This window comes from Equus quagga, chromosome 3 (assembly GCF_021613505.1).
Source record: "Equus quagga isolate Etosha38 chromosome 3, UCLA_HA_Equagga_1.0, whole genome shotgun sequence".
Lineage (NCBI taxonomy): Eukaryota > Metazoa > Chordata > Mammalia > Perissodactyla > Equidae > Equus > Equus quagga.
The window spans coordinates 40,276,675-40,299,523 of record NC_060269.1 but is presented as its reverse complement, the minus strand read 5'-3'; the positions used below and the strand labels follow the sequence as shown (position 1 = coordinate 40,299,523).

Genomic DNA, 22,849 nt, shown 5'->3' with positions numbered 1-22,849 from the left:
CTCAATTTCCTCATCTGTATAATGGGGATAATAACCTACTTCATAGGGTAACGCTGAGAATTAAATGGTTTAGTCTATGAAGAGAACCTGCCACAGTGCCTGATATATAGTAAGTAGTCAAGACATGTATTAGCAGAGTGGCAGTGCTAGTAGGAAAGCACTAGAAGATTTATGAGTTCTTTTAGGAATGTCTCATGATTCACTTTTGTAGTCTTAGAGCCTGGCTCATATAGGGCTCATCCATTTATTTTTTGGATGAATGAATAGACTAATAATACACTATTACTAATATGCTACTACTAATAATACACTACTCCCCATTCATTCTTTTCTATTTTATTTTCTAATAAATAAAATTTATTCTTTTCTATTTTATTTTCCAAATAAAATAAATCAATAAATGAGAGTGGGCAGAATCATGCAAAATTGGAAAAGATACATCTATACACTTTTATCACACGCGGCTGGCCACAGCCTCCCTTGGCCTTCTCACCCACTTAGCACTGCTGTCTCCTAGCTGGCTTTGACACAGTTGAGTAAGAGGCTGGAGTGTTACTTTGTTGCTCTTGGTGGGTCCTCACACTAACTCCTAATCCCAGCCAGCCTCAGGAAGGAAGAGGGTGTCTGCTCAAGCCCACCTGCCCCTCGTCCTTTGTGCTGGTCAGCGGTCTTCTTGGAAAGACAAGAAGAGAAAGGATTCCTTTTGGCTCCTTGCCATAGTCAAAGTTTTCCCCTTTGATGAAAGTCACCGTCTCTGGACGTGAGAATGGGAGACCCTGCTTTCATGTCCTACTCTGAATGGACATGCTGTAAAGCAAATACAGACTTGCCCAGGTCTCCCTCGGGGGTTGGCAATGTGTCTGGGCTGGGTGCCAGGAAGCCACAGTGCCACGAGAGGCAAGGGGAGCAGGGGCGGGAGAACAGGAACGGGTAGGCCATAGCAGAGGGGGTGCGCACACTGGTCGGGTTGGGCCTGTCGGCTCCAGGGTGTCCGGCCCGCTCCTGGCCAGGGTGAGCTGCCGTGGTGCCAAGCAGATCCATCCAAGGCCTGGGGGCCAAGGCTGGGGGCGCCTCAACTCTTCCTTGATAATGTCTTTCCTCTTCCTATCTCTCTTTTCGCCCTTTTCTCCTGCCCTCTCCCTACTCCCCACTTAATTTCCTTCATTCAACAAGCTTTTAATTTAGCTTCTACTATGTGCAGGGCACTGCTCTGGGGTCCACAGTGGGTCACTATCCTTAAGGAACCTGTGCACTCTTATGAGAGAGACAAACATAAAATCCCAATTACACAACAAATTAAATTAAAAATAAATTCGGGGCTGGCCTGGTGGCGCAGCAGTTAAGTGCACAAGCATGTTCCGCTTCACTGGCCTGGGGTTTGTCAGTTTGGATCCCAGGTGTGGACATGGCACTGCTTGGCAAGCCAGGCTGTGGCAGGCATCCCACATATAAAGTAGAGGAAGATGGGCACGGATGTTAGCTCAGGGCCAGCCTTCCTCAGCAAAAAAAAAGAAAAAAGGAAAAAAGAAAAAAAGCTGTGTGGAAAAAAAAAATTTGATATCAAACAATTTTTATCTGTAGCCTCCGCACCTCAGACCTGTGAAGGATGCTCATGGGTATTGCTCCAGCCAACTGGGATGGTGGATAATATTCCAAACTCTGGAATCAGACAGATGTGTGTGCAACTCCTAGCTCTGACATTGACTAGTGGTGTGATTTGGGGGAAATTATACAACCTCTCTGACCCTCCTTTTCCTCATCTGTAAAATGACGATAAAAGAATTACTCCACATAGGGTTGTTATGAGGATTAAATAAGATAATTCTGGAGAGATGCTCAGCACAGTGCCTGGCACATAGTAAGACTCAAAAGATGCCAACTCTCATTGTTGTTTTAATTACTCGAGCCTAGGCGTCAGCAAACTTTCTTTGTAGAGGGCCCAACAGTAAACGTTTTAGACTTAGTGGGCCATACAGTGTCTGTTACAACTACTCAACCCTTGTTGTAGTGTGAAAGCAGCCATGACAATACGGAAGCAAAGGAACATAGCTGTGCTCCAATAAAACTGCCTTTATAAACACTGAAATGTGAAATTTTATATAAATTTCATGTCATCGAATATTATTTTCCTCTTAATTTTTCCCCCAAGCATTTAAAAATGTAAAAACCATTCTTAACTCATAGGCTTATATACAAACAGGCTGTGGGCCGGATTTGGCCTGCAAGCCATAGTTTACTGACCCCAGCTCAAGCCCAGTGAGATGGCTGGCACTTCCATTTGTGGATTTTGCTTCAAAAGAAAATCCAGTTGGTGGGTCCATACTACCCTAATTCAGTGTCTGAATATTAAGAGACAAGCCCTACTAACTTTAACGAGGCTACAAACCAACCCAAGGACAACAAAAATCTCATAAAAGAAAAACAATATCTATGATTTATTTGTGCACGAGCAAAAATAAGTAAACAATACGTACAATTTACTTCTTGTGCACAAGCTAAGAAATGGGAAAGACAGTCAGTTCCTAAGACGCACGATCACCCTGTGCTTTGTAGACGATGGCAAGCTCTTTCCACAGGTGCAAGGACTGGCTGTGTGTGTACTTCACTTCTCAGTGCTGAACATAGAGAAATCTAGCTGTAAGAAGTGTCACAGAAGGTCACAACACCCCTAAATTTTATAGACAGAGGATGAGTGAAGACAGAATGTGTGGTGAGTTAGGAAGGCTGGGCAAAATGAGGGAGAGCAGAAGGAGCCTGCCAGAAAACAGGCCGAGTCCCCCCACTGTGGAAATCCGATTGCAAATGATTTAGCTGCAAAACAGTCAGATACCCCAAGTAACACCATGTAGTTCTTTTCCTTCCTTGCCTCCTCTTCTACCTTCTTAAGTATCTGTGGATGGAAACAGGACATTGTGCTTTGCTTGCCACTGCAATCGAGGAAGATTCTACTCTCTAGTCCATATCAAATTCCTCACAGGCCAGAAATTCTTTCTCTAATGCTATAAAAAGAACATATGCCAGACACATTGCAATTAATAATTAAACTAGTTTCCCTTGACCCAAAGGAAATGCAAACGCTTTCTTATAAAGTCATTCCAAGAATAAAAACTGCTCTTGTACCTCTTTAAAAAACTATGAGTTATCCACGTTCTGCTATCATTACTAGATAAAGAACCTGCTAATCCAGCCTGATGGAAGTGTTGAGCACTCTCAAGGTCAGATGTCATAATAATGCCCTCTAACTTGTGGGGGCTCTCCTCTGGGAAGAACGCAGCCCAGGCACAGATGTATATATAGTTCAAGTCATAGATAACCTGTTGGCAACCTACAGAGTTGTCTCTTTGTTTTAACTGCTATCTGATGTAGAAAGAAAGCAACACTTCTTTAGAAAGGAAAAAGTGAGGAGCAGGGATCTGGTAAGGAACCTTGGCCAGGATGTACCCAACTGCGCCCAATGCTCCTTCCCTACCTATCAAGAAACATAAACCTGAGGTCATAGAACCTGGCACTTTCTGTCATCCTTACCACATGGCGTGGCATTGGTACTCTCTAAAGGGATATGAGCCACCACCGTGTCATATGAATCTTCAGTCTCAGACCAAACGACTTGAGTCAAGAGCATAAACTCCATCACTTTCCAGTCCTATGGTGGGGGCTCAGTTCACTATCCCAGCCCCAGGCCTGGCTCCTAATCCGTTTCCATGCTTGTCCTGGCAGAACCTCTCCACCAGTGACTGGAAGCAGGAAGGCACAAGACTCTCATCCTTTCATAGAATCAGAGGTATTTAAGTTGGAAAGGACTGTAGAGATGACATAGTCCCATGGTTTTAAAGCCACAGAATACTTTCTCTAAAGAAGTGGTTCTGGTCCTGGAGGCCCTGCCAACATGCTCACCCCTCACTTTGCTGGGCCCCTGACGCATCTCTTCAGAACATCTGGAGCTCTGTGGCCATATCGAGTCCAATCACCACCCTGTAGACACAGATACAGGTCTGCGGCGGTGACGTGATTCCCCGAAACCATCCAACTAGCAAGTGGCAAAAGCCGACACAGACTGAGGCCGGGCCCTCAGTGCATGCTGCTCTCCATCCGCCCCACTGCCCTCTCTGGATAGGGAGACCCGGGAGCTGGACGTCTTTGCAGGCTGCCCGAGTTCCATCATGATCACATTAGTTCTGTGGAGACTGTTGCCCAACAGAAACGACTGGAAATACAAGCACAGGTCTTGCTAAGCGACAATAGAAAACCATACTGAGGAATAACAAACAACTCTCATACCACAGCTGGTGTGCTTGGAGTTAATGGTTTAGAGTGTTGAATATACAAACACCTCAGTCAAACAGCAGGAGTTCCCAAGATAGGAGAGAAACAGGAACCCACCACAAAGGATGAGAGCACTAAAAGGTTAAAACTCCACCATCCCCATGGCAAAGGGCAGGGAAAAAATAAACCACGACATCCTGCTGCAGGGGGATTCACAGCGAAGGCAGACTCCTGGGAATAGAAAGGAAAAAAATAAAAAGATACAAGACATAATAGACAGAGGGTAGTAACCAACTTGCACAGTTAAGAAGCTGACTATCTTCAGAATGACCTTGACAATAAAAATCTGACACTAAAATAAACACTGAGGAGTGGAAGTTAAATCATGGGTAGTTGTACAGACTGCATATAAAGCTTTTTAATCTAGTCAAATTTGAGAATAGGGTAAAGTGATAAAAGTACACAAATTTACAGAAAACACCCGTGTTGTTGGCATCACATGGCCAGCATGTCTGGACTTTTCTCTTTTCTGTTCCCTGATGGGCTCGGGTAAAATTTCCATTCTATTTTTAAAAAGCTATTAACACATGTTTGTTTGCCCCCAGAAACGGAAAGGGAAGAACCCAGTCTTAATTTAGACTTGGCCATAAAGCTTATTCATTATAAAAACAGGTTTTATTTCTATTTTTCTATTTATTCCAACAGTCAGGGCTCTCTTAGCAGCATTCTGGGACCTTTATCCAGCCTTCCTGTGGCCACTGGCTTCTGCTCTTCCCTCCATCATTCTCTCTCCAGTGTTTCTGGCTTTTCAAGAATCAGTCAGTCCATCACCTCAAATGCAAATTCTGAGATCTTACGTCCAGAAAGAGAGGCTGCCTCTCCTGAGTAAACGGCAACATTACTGGGTCTTCACAAGGGAGGCATGAGCTCCTTTCAGGGCACTTTGTGCCCCCCGGGGTTCCACTGCTCCCAGCCCCGCTGTTGCAAGGCTGTCCCTGCTCCCGTAGCTCTCTGCCCAAACGGTGCCTCCTTTCTGAGGGTTCCCTGACCCCCCATCCTAAGTGGCTGTCCCTCTTTGTTATTAAACAGCTCACCCTGTTTGAATCCTTTACAACAATGGTCACAGTTTGTAATGACATGTCGATTTGCTTGCTTGGTTGAGCTGCTTCCCCGACCAAGCTGTAAACTCCACGGGGACAGGATCATACCCCAGTGATGACGCAGCAGCACACACGCAGCCTTGGCACATGGCTTCCAACAGAGCGTGATGAAGAATGACTGAGGGTGGAGCCTATCTGGACATTACCAGGGGCTGTGCAACCAACCCTCCTCTGGAGCACAGTCTCACTGGGCAAGCTCTCATGTGAAACACCTTCAAACATACTTGCTATGATTGAATTTCAGCTAAAGATACCTTTGAGCTATATTTGTAGGAGGGATCTGTTAGGAAAATGCTGTGTGAAATGATTTCAATCTAAAATGAAGCCGGAGGATACAAAATGGAGAATCTCACACATGCGTCCTCGGAAGAAGAGAACTTAAGAATGGAGAGACTGATTTACTGTAAGTGCCTGATCTACAGAAGACCAAGATTTACCTCCTACCAGTGAACATCCGCCAAGACTCTCTCCCCATCCTCAAGCCGATGAACTTATGGCTTGGACTCTGGTGTGACTTGCCCTTTTTGGCTCTCCTTGCCCATAAACACAGCCTGCCCCAAACCCTCAATGGACTTGCCTATAGCTTGCTACAAGCATGCATTTCCCAAGTCACAAGTCCTCTAATATTCTCAAATAAACTCAATTTCTGGTAATTTGAGCTTGCCTTGGTTTTCAGCTCTTTATTTAGGTTGACAGTGTAAGCAAGATGGTCAGCACAGCATAACCTGCTTTAAGAGTTACACCTACTCTGCAGGAAAAGATTTTCATACTACTTACTGCAAATGTTTTTATCCAGTCATTAAGGTATGCTTTATAACACATTTACATGGCTATTGGGTAAGTGTAAATACTGAGAGCAATAAAAATAAACAGCTTTTTAGATACTCTGTAATTCACTCTTGCTTTTCCATGTATTCTGAATTAGTGGGCTCTTAACATGTAGAGTCTTGGAAGCACAGGTAGGAACTTCTATTGATGATAGAAGCGAAATAGGAAAGGAAACCATTTACTTCTAGACTAAGTTCTTTCACAGTGGGTGAAGGTAATCTAATTACTAAAAAATATTTGATATTCTTTTATTTTAGGTAAGAGAACAATACTTACTGCTTATGTAAACATATAGTTTTGAAAGAGTAGTCCAAACTACGATGTAAAACCTCTTCTTTCAAAGAGGGAGTCTAAAATCATATTGGAAAGAAAACACTACCAAATAAGAGGTTGTGTCTCATTATTTTTATTGCTTGGCCTTAAATGTTTGCAGGATTATTAAAGGAAAACATTTTCAAGAATAGCCTAGCAATCCTTATGCACAGTTTGGCAGTAATAATCTTTTATATTTAAGCCAAATAAGGAATTATGGGTATGATATTCAGCTTCTATTTAGTGATCCTATCTACCATGCAGAAAGTTCAGATACTCTCATGCATGGACATATGCTGCTCTAAAATTCTGCTTCTAATTAAGCCAAAGATGAACAAGGGAGATAGTACCTGATAAAACTCATGTTGTTTGTTGAACAGAAAAGAGGAAGGTAAACAGAAGAGAAGAGAGAGGATGAGGTGCAGGCTACTTATTTGTGACTTTCATTCATCCCTTCATTCAACTTTTATGCAACAATGATATTAATGCCCACTAGGCCCAAGGAGGTTTCACACTGAAAGGAATTCAAAGCAGTATTACAGTGATTGCATTCTTTGATGATTACAAATAAGAGGATTTTCTCTCTCGATCAGAAAGGAACAGAAAGAGAATAAGAAAACAGAAAGACAAAAGAAAGAGAGCTAGCTTTATGAACAAATCTCCAAAACAATTCTATCAAAGCCAGAGTTATTTTCTAACTAGGGAGACTGACCACTAATGCCATCATGAGGCGCCCCCCCATGACCTCATTTAACTATAACTACCTCCCAAAAGCTTCATCTCCGAATACCATCACATTGGGGATTAGGGCTTTAACATATGAATTTGGGGAGTACCAAGCATTCAGTCCATTACAGGGAGCCCTTAGGTTTTTGCACAAGACGGTCTGACCCTCTTCTGCCTCTGTGACCCCAGCTCCTGGGCCTCCTTGGTATGACTAGGGCATCCAAACACTTGGATCCAAACACAGGTCACTGGACACACTGAGATCCCATGACCAAACATGGGACATTGAAGCCTAGCAGCTCCAATGCATGCAATGGGAGCTGGAAGTGCTACACTTGTTGGTTCCAGGCTTGCCCTCCAACAAGTCTTCTTCAAAGGATTTAAAATGCACTAATTCTAGCCCTCCAGAGTGTGCTGAGTTATTCCCCTTCCTGTGCTTTTTAAACCTTCCTGCCTTTACACGTGCTTTCCCTCTGCCTGGAATCCAGTCCTTTTCTTCTTACTAGAGAGTCAATTGATGCGTGACCTCTATTCTGAAAACCCTCCTGATAGCCCTTTCACCCGGGCTAGGTATTCACCCCTCCTTTGAGTTACCATCAATCCTTGTACATCGGTACTTCTATTGCTGTACTCACCACTCTTTGCAGTAACCATCAGTTTAAATGTTTGCCTCTCCTACTAGAGAGTGAGCTCCTGGCCCACACCTGACCCATCTTTTTATCCCTGGATACAGCAGGCTCTAGATATAAGTAAGTGCTCAGTAAATATCAGTCATGTTTTCTATGAATATTACTTTCCCCCCATACACATTTTGGCTCTTGGCATATGAAGAGAAAGGAAACTCATATTTATCTAGCACCCACTATGTACCACGTTCTGTGCTAAATACCCCATTTCATTCTCAAGACAACTTTGCAAGATAGGAGTTATTGGTTTGTATAAAACACAGATTGAAGAACCATCTTAGTAGAAATAAGAAAGAATATTTATCCAAAGTGTCTAGGGACCTACCTGATCAATTTTAGGTTAATAATATTTCTGGAGCCTGGTTATCTTAACTCTAAAAGAGCACAGTGATTGAAAACGGTGCTTTAGCAAGTAACATGTGTTATATGTATGATTGAAATTCAACATTTTAGCATAGCTTGTACCTACCAAAACCTACAAATGACCAAAACCACCCAACTTGGCATGAACAGTAAGGCTGCCATGACGTTAGTGGAGCGGTCCACCATGATTCAGTTTACCCTGCCTGTATTCAGTGGATTGTGCTGCTGAAACACTCCCACGAGTCCTTTGCAGCTGGTGGATCAGAGCATCACCACTTCCATTGTTCCTTAGAACAGATGTTCTTCAATTATTACATTGGCATGATCTTTAAAAACTGGGTGAAAAAAATCCTTTAAAAATAATTCCATTGTTTAGATGTTTCTGGTGTTTAGATGGCCAGATAAATTGATCTTTTATTGTCCCAATTTTGTGGTCTCCAAAGACCAACATCAAAAGTACATAGAAGTCATTTTTTTGGTTATCACCAATGGATTCCACATGTTTCTTCTATGTCCAGTAAGAGCTATGACGTGGTATTTCTCAACAGAAAAATCATTATCTTTACCTCTGTGAAATTTGCTTCACATATTGTGAAATGTGTTATACCACATGTCATGCCTTATTCATTTTGGAGGTTATTACCCATCAAAACATGTAAACAACGGAGAACTGGCAAACTTTCCCTGAAAACTATGTGTTAATTTGGTTTACTGACTTGTTTTTGAGTATTGCTTGGAGGGTAGACACCAACACACACAAGCTACTGCCACCACTACCTTAAGGCTTATTCTTACTCAGGGGTTAGATGGGTAGAGGGGCAAAAGGACAAATAAAGGAGAAGGCCCAACTGCCTGGGCACTTTCTGCTGGAGGAAGTAGGTTCAGTTTCATGTGGACTAAAGAAACTGAGCTTCCAGTCTACCTGGACCCAGGACGAGCTCTTGAGGTCATTCCACTGCCACTCCCCATCATGGCATCATGGCAGATCTCCCACCACATACCTCAGGCCTCCACACAACTGGGGAAGTTGTAGATCATAGAGGGATAGAGTTAGAGAACAGAGTACAGATCTTCTAGTCTTTGAAAAAGAGATAAATTAGGTTTCAATATTGGTAAGATCATTCAAAGACTGTCCTGATACTCTGGTTTTTTGCTTGATAATGTAGAAAGCATGTATGTATATACACCACCACCAATGTGTCTGTGTATTTATATTTTCACATTTCATATACTTTGACTCGTAACTTATTTTATTAGTATGCACACTCCTAAGTAACTAAGAACCATAAACATGAGACTTGAATGTATATGAGTTCTAAAAAAACCCAAAACACTAATTAATCATCAATTCATCAAATGTGCTTATTGAATACCTAGTCCAATGTGATTATAACATGGTGCCAATGGAAAGTTAAACGAGATATACTGAAGATTAAAGGGCAAGAGTTAAACTCTAATCCCTCCTACCCCGGCCCCCCAGAGTTAAGTCGGCAAGCAGAAAGGAGAGCCAGACCTAGCTGATTTTCAGTTCTGTTCATTTCCTCATTTATGAGAAATGACAAACAACATCATGTTCTAGATGCTGTTAAGTTTACAAAGAAATTTAAGACATGATTCTTAGACTTAAAGAACTTGCCATCAAAAGCAAATATGTAGATAAAGGACAATCTTCTCCAGGAGAGAAGTCTACAGCAGATTGTATAGGGTACAAAGGAGGACTGAGGAAACCTACTTTTGTTGTTAAAAAATGGATAAGAAAAGGTTCTGGGACTGTCATGTGGCAGCATTTGAGAGGGCTTCAAATGGTCGTAGGACTGTGACAAGTGAAGAGGAGTGGGTGAGAAGCAGGCAGTGAAGGTGTTAGGTGTCTCCAAGCAGAGAGAGTCAGCATGAGTAGGCACACAGGCAATGAAAACAGCTTAGTGTTCCATGATATAAGGTACAAGGTGGGGAAAAGTAGAAGAAAACTAAACAGAAGTGGAACACTAAACAGAAGCCATCCTGTGGATGGTCCTAACTGCCAATGTGAGCGAAGCACACTGACCAGAGCAATTTGAGAAGCACAGATGAGTGACAGAACTCTGTTTTAAGAGAACTAATCTGTGTGCAATTAATATGATGAATTTCCTGAAAGAGAGAAGGCAAGAACACGAGTAAGGAAGTTACTACCACAGTTTGCTCATCCATTCATCCATTCATCAAGGAAATATTTATTGATCACGCGCTATATGTTGGGCATCTGCATGCACCCAAGGAGTTTGGGATACAGTGAAGAACGAGGCATGAAGCCCTCAGGAGACTTAGAATCTGGGGAGAAAGAAGACATCACAATTCGGGCGGCCAAGAACCTTGATGGAGGCGAGCACAGGGTGCCCCAGGGGCCCAGGGATCCAGGGAGGGTCTCCGAGGAGGTGACACTTGGGTTGAACCTTGACTGATGGGTAGGGATTGGTCAAGGGAAGAAGAGTGGAAAGGGTAACAGGTCAGGAGGAACAGCTGGTGCAAAGACTGACAACCTGACATAGTCAGGTCTGCAAGAACCTCTGGTCCAGAAGGAGGTGAACTGAGCCATTTTAAAAAATTGAAAATAACCATTACAACTAAAATAACAACCACGGCCATTTATTTAAGTACTTAGTATGTGCAAGGTGCTATTCTTTACACATGATCATTCACTTAATTCTCACAACTCTATGAGCTAGGCTTTACTATTCCCATTTTACAGATGCACAAACTGACTTCAAGTGCTTTAGAAATTCACTTCTCAGAATCACACAGCTATTAACTATTGATTAAGGGATTCAAATCTAAGTTTTTCTGACTTGAAAATCAATCTTGAGCTTTGAGGGAAAAGTAAGAGTCAGCCATACAACGAAAGGTAGAAACAGCATTCCAGGTAGAGGAAACGAAGGTGTGTGTATGTCAGCAGGGGGAAGACCAACTACAAGCAGTTTGGAATTACCAGAGGATGAAGCACAAGGCTGGAGGTAGAAGACATGAGTGTGGAGAGGCAATCAGGGGCCAGGCTATGATGGAACCAGCTTTGTAGACAGAAGGGTATGAACTTTAACCTGGAAGCTATGAAAGCCACTGAAGACTTACAAACATGAAAAGTAGGAAGGGATGGTCACACTCAAGCTGAGATGTAGTGAATGGGGCAAGACTAAGGGCAAAATTTCACTAATCCAGTGAGTGATGATGGTGACCCAGGCTTAGAATTCTCTTACTCGAAGAATTAGGAAAATGATGCACAGGCAGCCTAGGTGAGAGGCGAATGGCAGCACCCCTCACAGAAAAGAGAATTCAGGAGGAGCAGCAGAGGGGTCTGTGTGCTTGGGGGTGGGACGGGGCAGTGGAAGGGTGAGGATTGAGAGAGAAGGTGATGAGTTGAGTTCAAGTTTAGATATGTTGAACTAAAGATGCCTGTGGAACAGCCCCGTGGAGATGTCAAGCAGGCTGTTGGGTTCACAGTTCTAGGCTCAGAAGAAACAAAGATTTGAGCTGTAGACCTAGGCAGGAAAAGAAATCATAATAATAAGCATTAACTATTAACCAAGTGCAGCCCATAATGCTTTTCATGCATTTTCTCTTTAATCCTTTCAACAACCATATGAAGTAAATACTGTTATTACCCTCATTTTACAGATTATGGATCTAACCAGGACACAAGAACATTCAGCAACCTGCCTAGGATCACGCTATTAGTAGAGGATCCATACACTTCTATACCCAAATTTCCCAAATGTTTGTAACACAACAGAAACATATTTTATGTTGCAGTCAAGTACAGACATATATATTTCACTGAAACAAAAGGTGCCTGAGATCACAATTAGCCCTCTGCTGTTTTCAACTCTTTTTCATTTCTTAAATAGGCTGGTTGCAACCCACAACTTGATGCCCAACCCACTCATAAAACCTACAGTCTGAGAATTGCTGTTCAACACTCTCCTGCCTCCTACCCCTGAATCCAGTGACGGTAGAAGGACTGCAAAGGTGAGGAGAGATGTAAGAGACATCAGGGACGTTAGGAGGGAACTTCGCTTCAGGGCGATTTTGAATCGAAAGTCTAACATGATGAGAAGTGAATCCTTTCCACCCAATCACGCCGGAGGACACGTCTGTGGAAGTCAGCTCTTCAGCAGTGAGTCATTTACGGCTGTCACACGCATTTATGAGGATTGAAGCCATTTTTGCTGCCAACTTTTTCCACTGTACGGCACAGGAAAGGATGCAGATGCACTGAACTTTGGAGAATTTTGAAGTTGTTGGTTCTAAAATTGCTACAGTATCACATGGCAGCAGAATTTGGGCACACAGCCCAAAGAAAACCAGCTCTGTGGCTGCCCTCCACTTTGATGTGATTCCTGCAGACAGTAATTGTAATAGGAAATAATACCTCCAAGGCGGAAGTTATGGAAAATGACATTTAACATCTTGCTCAACAGGAAATGGTTTTGCTGGCAGGACTTTAGGAATCTACCCTCAAAATATATCATAGTCACTGAATGTATGCCTTCATCCTTCCTTCCACTTCATAGGAAGAGGGAAGATGTTCTTCTTCACTAGAATTAACCCCTTCTGAGTGGTCCATCTGGCTCCTCATCACCTCCAGGGTCTCGCTCCCTCAGTTAACCCTTCCTTCCCTCTTCAGCTCCATCTTTTCCTCCTTTAGCATGGCTTCCTTCCCTTCTGCCTTCATATACACATTGGTTTCCTCTCAGAAGCCCCTCATCTCGAAGGAATGATGAGGGTGATGTAATGGTTCTCTATCTTAATAGAGGTGGTGGTTACACGACGCATTGTCAAACTCATAGAATTGAACATTAGAAAGGGTGAATTCTACTATATGAAAACTATATCTTAAAAAAACATGACTCTAAAATAACCCTCTACCCCTCGACCCTTTTCACAATCCTGCCATCCTGGGATTACCATCCTCTTTCCTTCCTTCCCTTCCCTGACACTTTCTTTCTCCAATGTTTTCATTTTAGCTAAGACCATAGTCTTCCCCCAGTTGCTCTCCAGCCAGTTCTCTTCCTGTTCTCCTCCCACCTTCCTATGGCTCCTGGCACTGAAACTTCTACTAGAAACTCTCTTTTTCTTCAGAACTTCATTGTTTCTCCTCTACCTCTTTAAACGCTGCTTTGACTCAATAGCAATCCTCTAACTCTGGGAATTTGCCAAAATACCAAGCCCACTGCTTTCTGCTAAATTCGCTCCCTCAGAGATCTCACCCACTCTCACAGGATAGAGGACTGCTTGACTGTGTTTGACGCTCAAATCTGTGTCTAGAGAGAGGAGAGCTGGCTCAGGTTCCCAGTGACCCAGTGGACATCTCCACTCAGCTCTGTTACCACCTCAAATTCAGCACATTCAGCTGCCTTTGCCGACTGCCCTCCCTGGTCTGGATGACCTCACCATTGGTCCTTCTCCCAGGCCAGAAACCCTGAAGACACCTCTTCTGTGTCATCCCTGTAGTCAGTCATCAAGATCAAAGGAGGCAGCACGCACAGAAATGCTCTGTAAATTGTCATGTTCTAGAATTATAACATATGTATTATTATGGCTACTACTTAAATCTTTTCAACGACTCCTTTGAAATGTCTATAGATCTTTCCTATTTTTCCTCCATCCTCCACTCCCAGCTTACAGCTCCCTCCCTTCCCTCCAGTGTATTCTGCATTCTGTTGTCGGTCCACCTTTATCAAAACACCTTTTCCCCTCTCACTCTGCTGCTCAAGACTCTTTAAAGGCTCCTGTTATGGGCTGAATTCTCTCCTCCCAAAAAAGATATGCTGAAGTCCCCCAGTACCTCAGAATACGACTGTATTTGGAAATAGGTCTTCACACAGGTAATCAAGTGAAAAGGAGGTCATTAGGGTGGGCTCTAATGCAGTATGACTGGTGTCCTTAGAAAAATGGGAAATTTGGACACAGAGACCTGCACAGAAGGAAGACGATGTGAAGACATAGGAAGAACACCATCTACAAGCCAAGCAACACCTGAGGCTATCAAAAGCCAGAAGAGAAGCATGGAACAGCTTCTCCCTCACAGCCCTCAGGAGGAACAAACCCTGCCCACACACTTTATGGAGCCTAAACAGCAGTCCGTGTTCCTCTTTGATTTGGCCCCATCCTCCCCATTCAACCTTAATTCCCAAGACTTCCCTACCTAGACATTCTAATCAGTCCCTCCTCCAATCAGACGGGCCTCCCTGCTGAGCCCCATCTGGAATATGCTCTCCACCTCTGCGTGGGATGTTCCCAACAGCCTGTCATGTCTTACCTACTTCTCTCTTCCATCCAAATCTTGCACATTTTTTAAGCTCTAACTTCGGTTCCTCTTCGTCAATTACATTGTCCCTAATTTTTCTCTCTCTCCTCTGAACTGTCACTGTACTTAAGGTCTGTGTCATATAAGCTGACACTTGATTATGTCATGTTCATATAGTTCCTCAATGGTTTCTTGTGTGATATTCTTGGGTCTGGAATTAAATTTTAAGTGACCAATAGCTATTGGAAACCACTTTTCCAGACACTTTCCTAGATCTGTTTTCTCCGTAAAACATCCCCTCCTCTAGAACTTCCCACGAGTCTTGTATTATTTTACCAAATGTCATCCAGTCAAGCATTACTAAGCATTTTGGTTTTGTGACAAGGAAGTTCTAGGTGTGAGTACGGTCCTTTACTGGAAAATCACTGGACTTCTTGAAGCTTTAGTTTCCTCACCTCTAAGTGTTACTTCTCAGAGTCATTGTAAAGACAAGATGGAATAATTTATGTGAAAGTGATTTTTAAAAGGCAAAGATTTACACAAATGTAAGAATAAATCACTATTATCATCTCAGTGCCAAGATAGCTCACTAGTTAGCTGCTATGCTGATGAAATTATGGGCTCAAGCCAAGTGAGCTGGTTCTTCTAGATTGATGCCACAGGGGCCAATAAATTTCATGACTAATAAAGAGTGAGAGGAGGGATGGAGAAAACTGCAGAGCACATCCTGGTGGGTCAGCAGGGTTATCTTCATAAATAAAAGATAGATAGCACACAGTCACCTCAATCTACCCTAAGCCAGGCAGTATCCCAGGCTCTTGGAAGAAATAACTGACAGTCCCGGACATACTCAGCTCTGGTGCAGTAAATCACTAGGTAATACATTCTGCTTACGTCAAGGGGTTAATGTTCTAGGTTTTTTGGGATTTTTTTGGTAATTGACTTATACTGGTTTTAAGACTGAAAGTTAACCAAGAATTGCTAAATATGCCTGCAATATGAAAAGTAAGTTAACCTTTGTCCCTTTCGAATCTCAATATGGTTCATCCCATGAGCATAATGAGTCAAGGAAGAGCCAAATCCTCACTCCAACTTGCAATGAAGACGAGCTTTAGCAGCATGCAGAGTCCATGGTTTGGGAAGTATTCACGTCCCCAACCCCCAAACTTTCCCTTCAAAAGCAGCCATATGAATTTAGACTTGTTGTTTTTTTAATCTAACTGTTTCTCTCTAAAGGGGTTAAATTAACCTTTTCGTTTACTTTGCCTTTGGTATTTGTTCCACAAACTTTATACCCTGGCCAATGATTTCAAGTGAATCAAGAGATCATTCTTAAGTTGTGGACTCCAAATACAGCATGCATATTAAGAATATAAGTAGTGTAGCCGTTATTATGTGTAAAATTCAGAAAGCTGGGCCTTGGGTCTTGAGGGGCTGGGAAATAGAGCTGGCATACAACAAGCAGGATGTCTGGGTGTCTCCACCTGGAACGACTCCCTCCCTCTGGTCTGCTGGCGAACCCCCATCCCCATTGACCACCCATCACCAGATCCTAGCTGAATGGCTAAATAATGAAGTCTGAAGACCAAACTACTTGCAGGCAGACCTGGCAGCACTTCGGTGAGTGCATGTATCCAAGGGCCTTGAAGAAGAGGAAATGGTTTAGAAAAAAAAAAATCTAGGAAAAGGAATCTATTTAGTTTTATCTAGATTTGGTTTTAGCATGGAGCATCCTGTGTGGAATAAGCCCCAAACATGCCAAGAATATTTTGTACCGCATGACAAATGAAAACCAGCTCCCATGCAGATGGAATTCAGAATTTCTTAAGCCAACAAATCTGTCTTCTTCCCATTATAGAAACTGCTTTAACTATTCAAAGCAAATTCTTAATTATTTCCCATTCTTGATATGTAAAGTCCTTTTAGAAAGTAGTATGAATTTGATCTCTAATAGACGCTTATTAAAAATTCAGAAGCTTTGTTTAAGCAAAACAATTGATGTGGACTGCAAGTAAAAGCCTTATAGAGGAAATCTGAGAAATCCAACTTTTCGCTCTTTTAATGACATTGTGTTAAACATGAATAAAACATACCTTCTTCTGTGGGGTCTGTAGCTGAAGCGGACATATTAGCGTAAATGTCACAAGAAAAAGGAGCACTTTGCACAGGGCCCGCACACCCTTCTCTCCCACCCCTTCCCTTTTCAGGCTCTTAGATGTTTTCATGTTGTTTTGGCGGGCAATTTGGCAGCTTCAAGTGGGTTTTAGCCTCAGGCATCAATTCCTTTGTACTTTAGGTTTCTGGACTGAGACGCTTGGGGAGGAAAGGGATGAAGGACAGTCGAAGGGTAATTGCAATCTGATGGCTGAAAATAGGGGAAAATAGCAAAAAGATTGCAGTTAGCCTGTGCTCATCCTTGCTCTAAGCAAATGGCACCCTATCACATCACTTCATTGTACAACACGACTGTGTGACTTCCGTGTGACCTGGGGCAAAAGAGAGCATTTATCATTTAAAGCTCATTTGTCGTAGAGCGTGTGGCAAAACAGACTGAGAAGCATTGCTTCTCTAAAACGGAAACAGCTTTGTGAAAAAAGTATTCTTTCTAATGGTACCAGGAATCTGGAGACCACATGCTATAACTATTTGTTAAATTTGGTTTTGATCAGTGGTTTCATTATTGACTAAGATTTAGAAGCAAAAGACATCCAGTCTCTGCCATTTGTCTTCTGCAGCAATCAAGAAGCAAACATTCAGCCCTTTTGAGTACCTTTTCGTCTGCTTTCTTGGGTGACTTCTGATTGGCCATGCTAAATAAGGGAGTATCCAGAACACGTGCTTACATTTCATAAGAGGTTCACTTTTATAATCTCCTTCTTTGACTAACATGGCAATTATTTTGCCTTCCATAAGCAGAATCCAAGGCATGGGATAAATGCAGCAAGCCCTGGACATAAGCTGAAGAATAAAGGAGAGCCAGCTGCCCCGAATCTGCAAAGAGACAATTCACTCACCAATATCGAGGAGATTACTACGCACTGAGACAGGCTGCCTAAGTCAAACTGTACCGTTAATCTTGAATTACAAAAAAGAAAAAGAAAATGAGAGGGATCAGACCTGACCCCAGGCTTTTCTTCTTTCGAGTCTCCTCCAAGATCATAACATTTTCCTTCCCCAACCCATGCTTCCAGTTCACTATTTTAATTCCCAGCAGAATCATAACTAAGGCAGACGGCCCAGCTAAAAAGATAGATACGTACCCTCCCATCGTGGCCAACAGTCGAGGACAGACAGGCAAGCTAACAAGATGCAAATCCCATTCAATGTGGCTAATGCCTTTTTTATCACTAAGCAAAGGCCCAGAAAACCCACCCTTTTAGGCGGTTTTACAACATAACTTTGACACCATTGTTGAACGTGCAATACTAATTTAAATAAATTTCACATGGTCAGCAAAAGAGACAGCTCTGTCTTTGTTTAGTCTGAGAGACTATTTTTATGATTAAAGAGACCTGATATCATCCTCTTAATTAAAGAAAAACTCAAGGCTATCTATCATTTACCCTCCAGCAATGTCCACATTATGGGTCATTTTGGTACTAGCCCGGTCACTGCTCAACTCCTTGGTGGCTGGGGAAGGAACATTATAGGAATAGAGCCAGGCACCAGATAAGTGTCTTGGGGTTTACGTATCGAGTGTCACTTCACCCAGGTCGTGCTGAAAGAGCCAAAGAACACAACTTTCACTGCCAAAGGAAGCCAGTCTCCCATCAAGGGGCCATCTTGATTCCCTCAGGAAATGGGTGTAGCTGAACTATAGAAGAGGGTCCTACAAGAGCCCTAGACCTGGTTTCCCAGGTGAGGAAACCAACAAACACGTGAGAGAAGGATGTTCACTGATGTCTAAAGGCGCCACCAAGCCGTGAAATTCCTTCAAGGCTTATGTTCCGCCTTTTACTCAATTGTACTTTCCAGATCTTAAAGCAGGGGGCTTGAAACATAATATTTGTTCAATAAATCCTGTTGGCTGACAGATTGGGCTTGAAAAACATCTTTTCTGTCTTCTACCTCATTCGACAGAACAATCTAAAACAAAACTGGGTCTAATCTTTCACATTTTTGGTCTTATGTCAGATCTCTCTTTTCAGGAGTCTTAATCTGAGAGACTTTCCATTTTATTTGCTTCCTGGTCCTCAGAATCATCATCCCTGAAGGTCAGCAATGAGAGTCCTAAAATGCTAATCCTGATCCTAATGGAGATAAACAGGTCAGCAAGACACTGTGTCTCTCTTGATATTTTGGTTTAAATCAATGACTACATTTAAACTAAAGAAGGCATCCCTTGAATAGCAGACTTTCTGAAACCTGATAGACATTTACAAAAGGAGATGGTGATTTAAAAGGCTGATCACCTCCCAGAACTCCAATTGCCTCCAGCATATTTCTACAAATTGCTCTGGTTCCAGAAGCCTGCTTGTCTTAGGTCAGTTCATTTTCCTGCCGTTAAGGCAGAAGCGAAACTGTATCCACAGTTTCTATCTGAGCACTTCCAAACTGTCATAAATTCATAAAGATGCTCACAGACACAGTGTTTTTATTTGACTCAAGCATACATCCTAATTTTCCTGGCCAGTCCTTTTGTGTAAATAAATTTCATCTGGACATCCAGTAGGTTACAAACAAGGAAGAACGCATTGAATATTCTAGGGAGAGGATATTTCTGTTCAAGGATTAAGATGAGATTCAAAGGCAGGCTATGAGAAAATAATAGTTTTACGTAGGAAGGAACCAGTATAGTAACACAAAATATTTGCCAAAAAAAGCTCAGTTTCTGAGGTTGAATTTCCACTAAACTCTCAAAAAACACATACAAGCTGAGTGGCTAATAAACAATTAACTGAGTGTTACTAGATTTGCTTCCCTTCATCTCCCCTCTACCTACGTATCTCAAAGGTTGCACTTACCAATTCTCCTAACGCTAAGACCAAATACCATCCATATCAAAGACTTACCATTGTCTTCCAGAGAAAGTAATAAACCAAACTCACAGATGACTTGCAAGGACTTTTTCAGACCAACTCAGCAGGTCAGTCGTAAGTTCTAATACATAAAAGTATAAGAAATAACCTTGGTGATAGAGTATGATAGCACCTCAGCCTTGACTCAAGGCTTTTAAGATGACAGTCTCAGAGAGGCCTGTCAAACAGACATCCTGGAATATATTTTCTCATGAAACTCAAAAGGAAAATCGTCATTGTTCTTATCTGCATCATTAGCAGCAGCAGCAAAAGCATCTTGCCAGCACCTACCAGCATAAAGTTTTAGAGCCTGTACAAATCAAGCTAAAATTGTCTTTTGGGAATTTATAATCCAAGATGGATTTGGGGTAAACCAAGCAGTGTCATTTTTACTGGAGTGGTGAGAGAAGGAGAAAGGTCTGATAATGTTATCTCCCCAGATTTCAGGATTTCAGGATGGCATTTTCAAAGTTTCCTTGGGCATTGCCGTAAAATCAGATTGGGTTATCTCTATTGAGCAGGCCAAGTTCTCACCAAGCAGTAGCTGGAGAGGTGGTGAGTTACTGCTGCTCAGAAAAGACCAGATAAGCAGATCACTCTTGAGCCCAGCCTCTTTCCAGAGCAGTCAGTGGACAGAAATTCAAAGGACAGAATTCAACCCAAAGGCAGGCCACAGAAAAAGTCAGAGTGTATTCTGCTAATTCTCAGGGAGACTCCCTAATCCATTTACGTTCAATGTCTTATGAAAAGTTCCTTCCATCTGTGTTTCAATATAAAACAGAAATACCAAGCTGCCCAGACGATCAGGAAACCATGCAAGTCAACATTAAAATGATGATGCAAGAAAAATAATTCAAGATGTAGATGCCACATTTACTTTGGAAAGACACAACGGAATTTCCAATGGAGGATTTATAGACATAGAATTTTCCAGGAAAATAAAGGCAGGATTTGGAAAAATGTTCTGAGAACACTGATAAGGGGACACTGTCATCTAAACAAATCTTGACACTGAAAGGTAATGGTATCCTAGATTCCATGATCCAAAATAGAATCATGATAGGTACCTAAATGGAATAGCATGGAAAGGGTAGAAAGAAAAGGGAAAAGAATGTGCAAATATGAGGGTGAGAGAGATCTGACGTTACCCTTGTGCACCCAGTCGAGAACATGACTGAACCACCTCACCATGAAGACATTTCATTACTGTAGGTGGCCCTGCCCAACTCAATAAAATCGGTATTTACCTTAAGGCAGGAGGAAAGTGTAGTTTTCGTTTGTTTTTTTAATTGATCTTTAATTGCTAGATGTACCCAAATTTGAAGAGGAAGAAAACATAATGTAATATGCGTCATAAAGAATTCAAATACTTTGCCGCTTTGGTTAAGGCGGTGACAGCCAAAGGGTTCTGAATCATTCCTGTGCTTTTCTTTCTCTGAGCTGAAGGGCAGGTACTCGGTCTGCCAAGGATGAAATCAAGTGGAAATCCGAGACAGGAGGTCAAGCAGAGCTGGGAGGCAGAGAATTGAACACAATACCTCTTTCCACCCCCTGGTACGGGATCCCGGAAATACAAATCGCCATGCAATAAACCCATAACTATATTCTAAAAATATTGATATAAAAGTTAATCTCGATTGTTAGAAGAAAACAGGCTAAAACTGTTCAGTGAAAAAATGCATTTGTGTTTATACTGCCACAAGAACAACAACCCACCCCACCTAGGGGCTAAACTCATCTTTGGATGTCTGGAACTCTAAGTGTATTAAAACTAACTGTTTAAAAAGCATTCGAATCTAAAGCTGTCTCATAAATCAAGGCTGGTGATTTCGGGGCGGGGGCGCGTGGGGAGGGACGGAACGAAGAAGGAATCAGTTGCTCTATGAGTTTGGATTTCAAGTGGGAACGAATTTGGGGTTCACAGAATGCTTTGGATCTGACAGGCATTTCACGCGACAAACCTCCCTCCCCAGCCCGAGCCTTACATCTAATTTGTCAGCAGCATGCAGTTTTCAACATGGGGCATGCATTTTCAAAATAAATACACCAATCTAAAAGAGCCACAAAACCCTCAAAATTCAACATCTCCCTCCTCTGATCAGCCAGAACTTCAGTATGAACTTGGGCAGAGAATAACAGCGGAGGACAAAAGGAAAAGAATCTTTCGGTAGTTAGTTTTAGGGAAACAACCAAAACTTAAAAGAGAGAGGAGGAGGACCATCTTTCCAACAATTATTAAAGCTATTGCTTTAAGAGTGCAGAATATCCTTTTCTCCCCTCGCTGCAAAACTGTGTTAACAGCTTGACTTCCGAAGCTTTGCGCACGGACTGCAGCAGCGGCAAGAGGGTCCCCGCCTCCCGGGAGACTCGGGCAGGCCCGGCCTGGACGAGATGCAAAGTCAAGGCTCAGCACTTCCGCAGCCCCCGCCGGCAGCCGCCCGGCTCCCGCAGCCCGGCTCCAGGCTGGCTTCCAAGCCCTGCGGCGAGGATCCGGAAGCGGGTTCATTGCAAGCTCCCCGCACGCCTCGGTCCACCCGGACTTTGCCCAGAGGGGAAGGTTCCAGAGGCCGCGCGCGCCCCGCCCGAGCTCTGACTTACTGCAAGACGGCGACCAGCTCGGCAGAGAACAGGCGCGCTCGCGGGAGGGGGCGGCCGGCGACTCCCGGGACTCCGCCTGCGGCGGCGCGGCGCCCCCGCCGGGGCCGGGGTCTGCGGGCTCCAGGCTCCCGGCGGCGGGCGGCGACCTCGGGCTCGCGCCGCCACTCGGCGCCGCCGTGTCCTGCCGCAGGCGCGGGCCCGGCGCGCGGGGATGTCTGAAGGCGAAGCTGCGTTATCGCCTGGCGTCCCCCGAGAGCGCGGCTGATCCGGGGGCAACCACGGGCCAGCGGAGGAGAAGCTGCCTCCGGGCTGGATTCTGATGGGCCTTAACTCGGTGTCCCCGGTTCCAAAAGGCTCTCTGGTTGGTCACTTCCATTCTGCGCTCAGGCCCAGAGCAGAGAGACATCTGTTTTCCATAAGCCGCGAGGCAGAGGCAAATCCTGGCTTACATGTGGCCCAACCCTCGCAGCCTTCCCAAACCCCGCGCGGAGCTAATCCCCACACAAAAAGCACGAAAACAACACGCGAGTTGGTGCTCAGTTCCAGAAGGATTTCCCAGGGCGATGACTAAAGGCTCTTGCGGCCGGCCTCCGGGATGGGCCAATCGCAGCAGCACGG

At 43.4% G+C, this 22,849-nt stretch overlaps 1 protein-coding gene across 3 annotated transcripts in view; it reads right to left on the bottom strand.

The window, feature by feature from the left end:
- The window catches only part of TRIM2 (tripartite motif containing 2), a 114,289-nt gene that overhangs the window by 74,495 nt on the left and 16,945 nt on the right, over positions 1 to 22,849 (bottom strand). The window contains exon 1 of one of the 3 annotated variants that reach the window (XM_046656123.1): positions 22,232 to 22,586. The exons of the other annotated variants lie outside the window; for them this stretch is intronic. The gene's annotated coding sequence lies outside the window, so the exon portion shown is untranslated. Of the gene's footprint in view, positions 1 to 22,231; positions 22,587 to 22,849 lie in introns of those variants that run through there. 3 annotated transcript variants of the gene reach the window in all.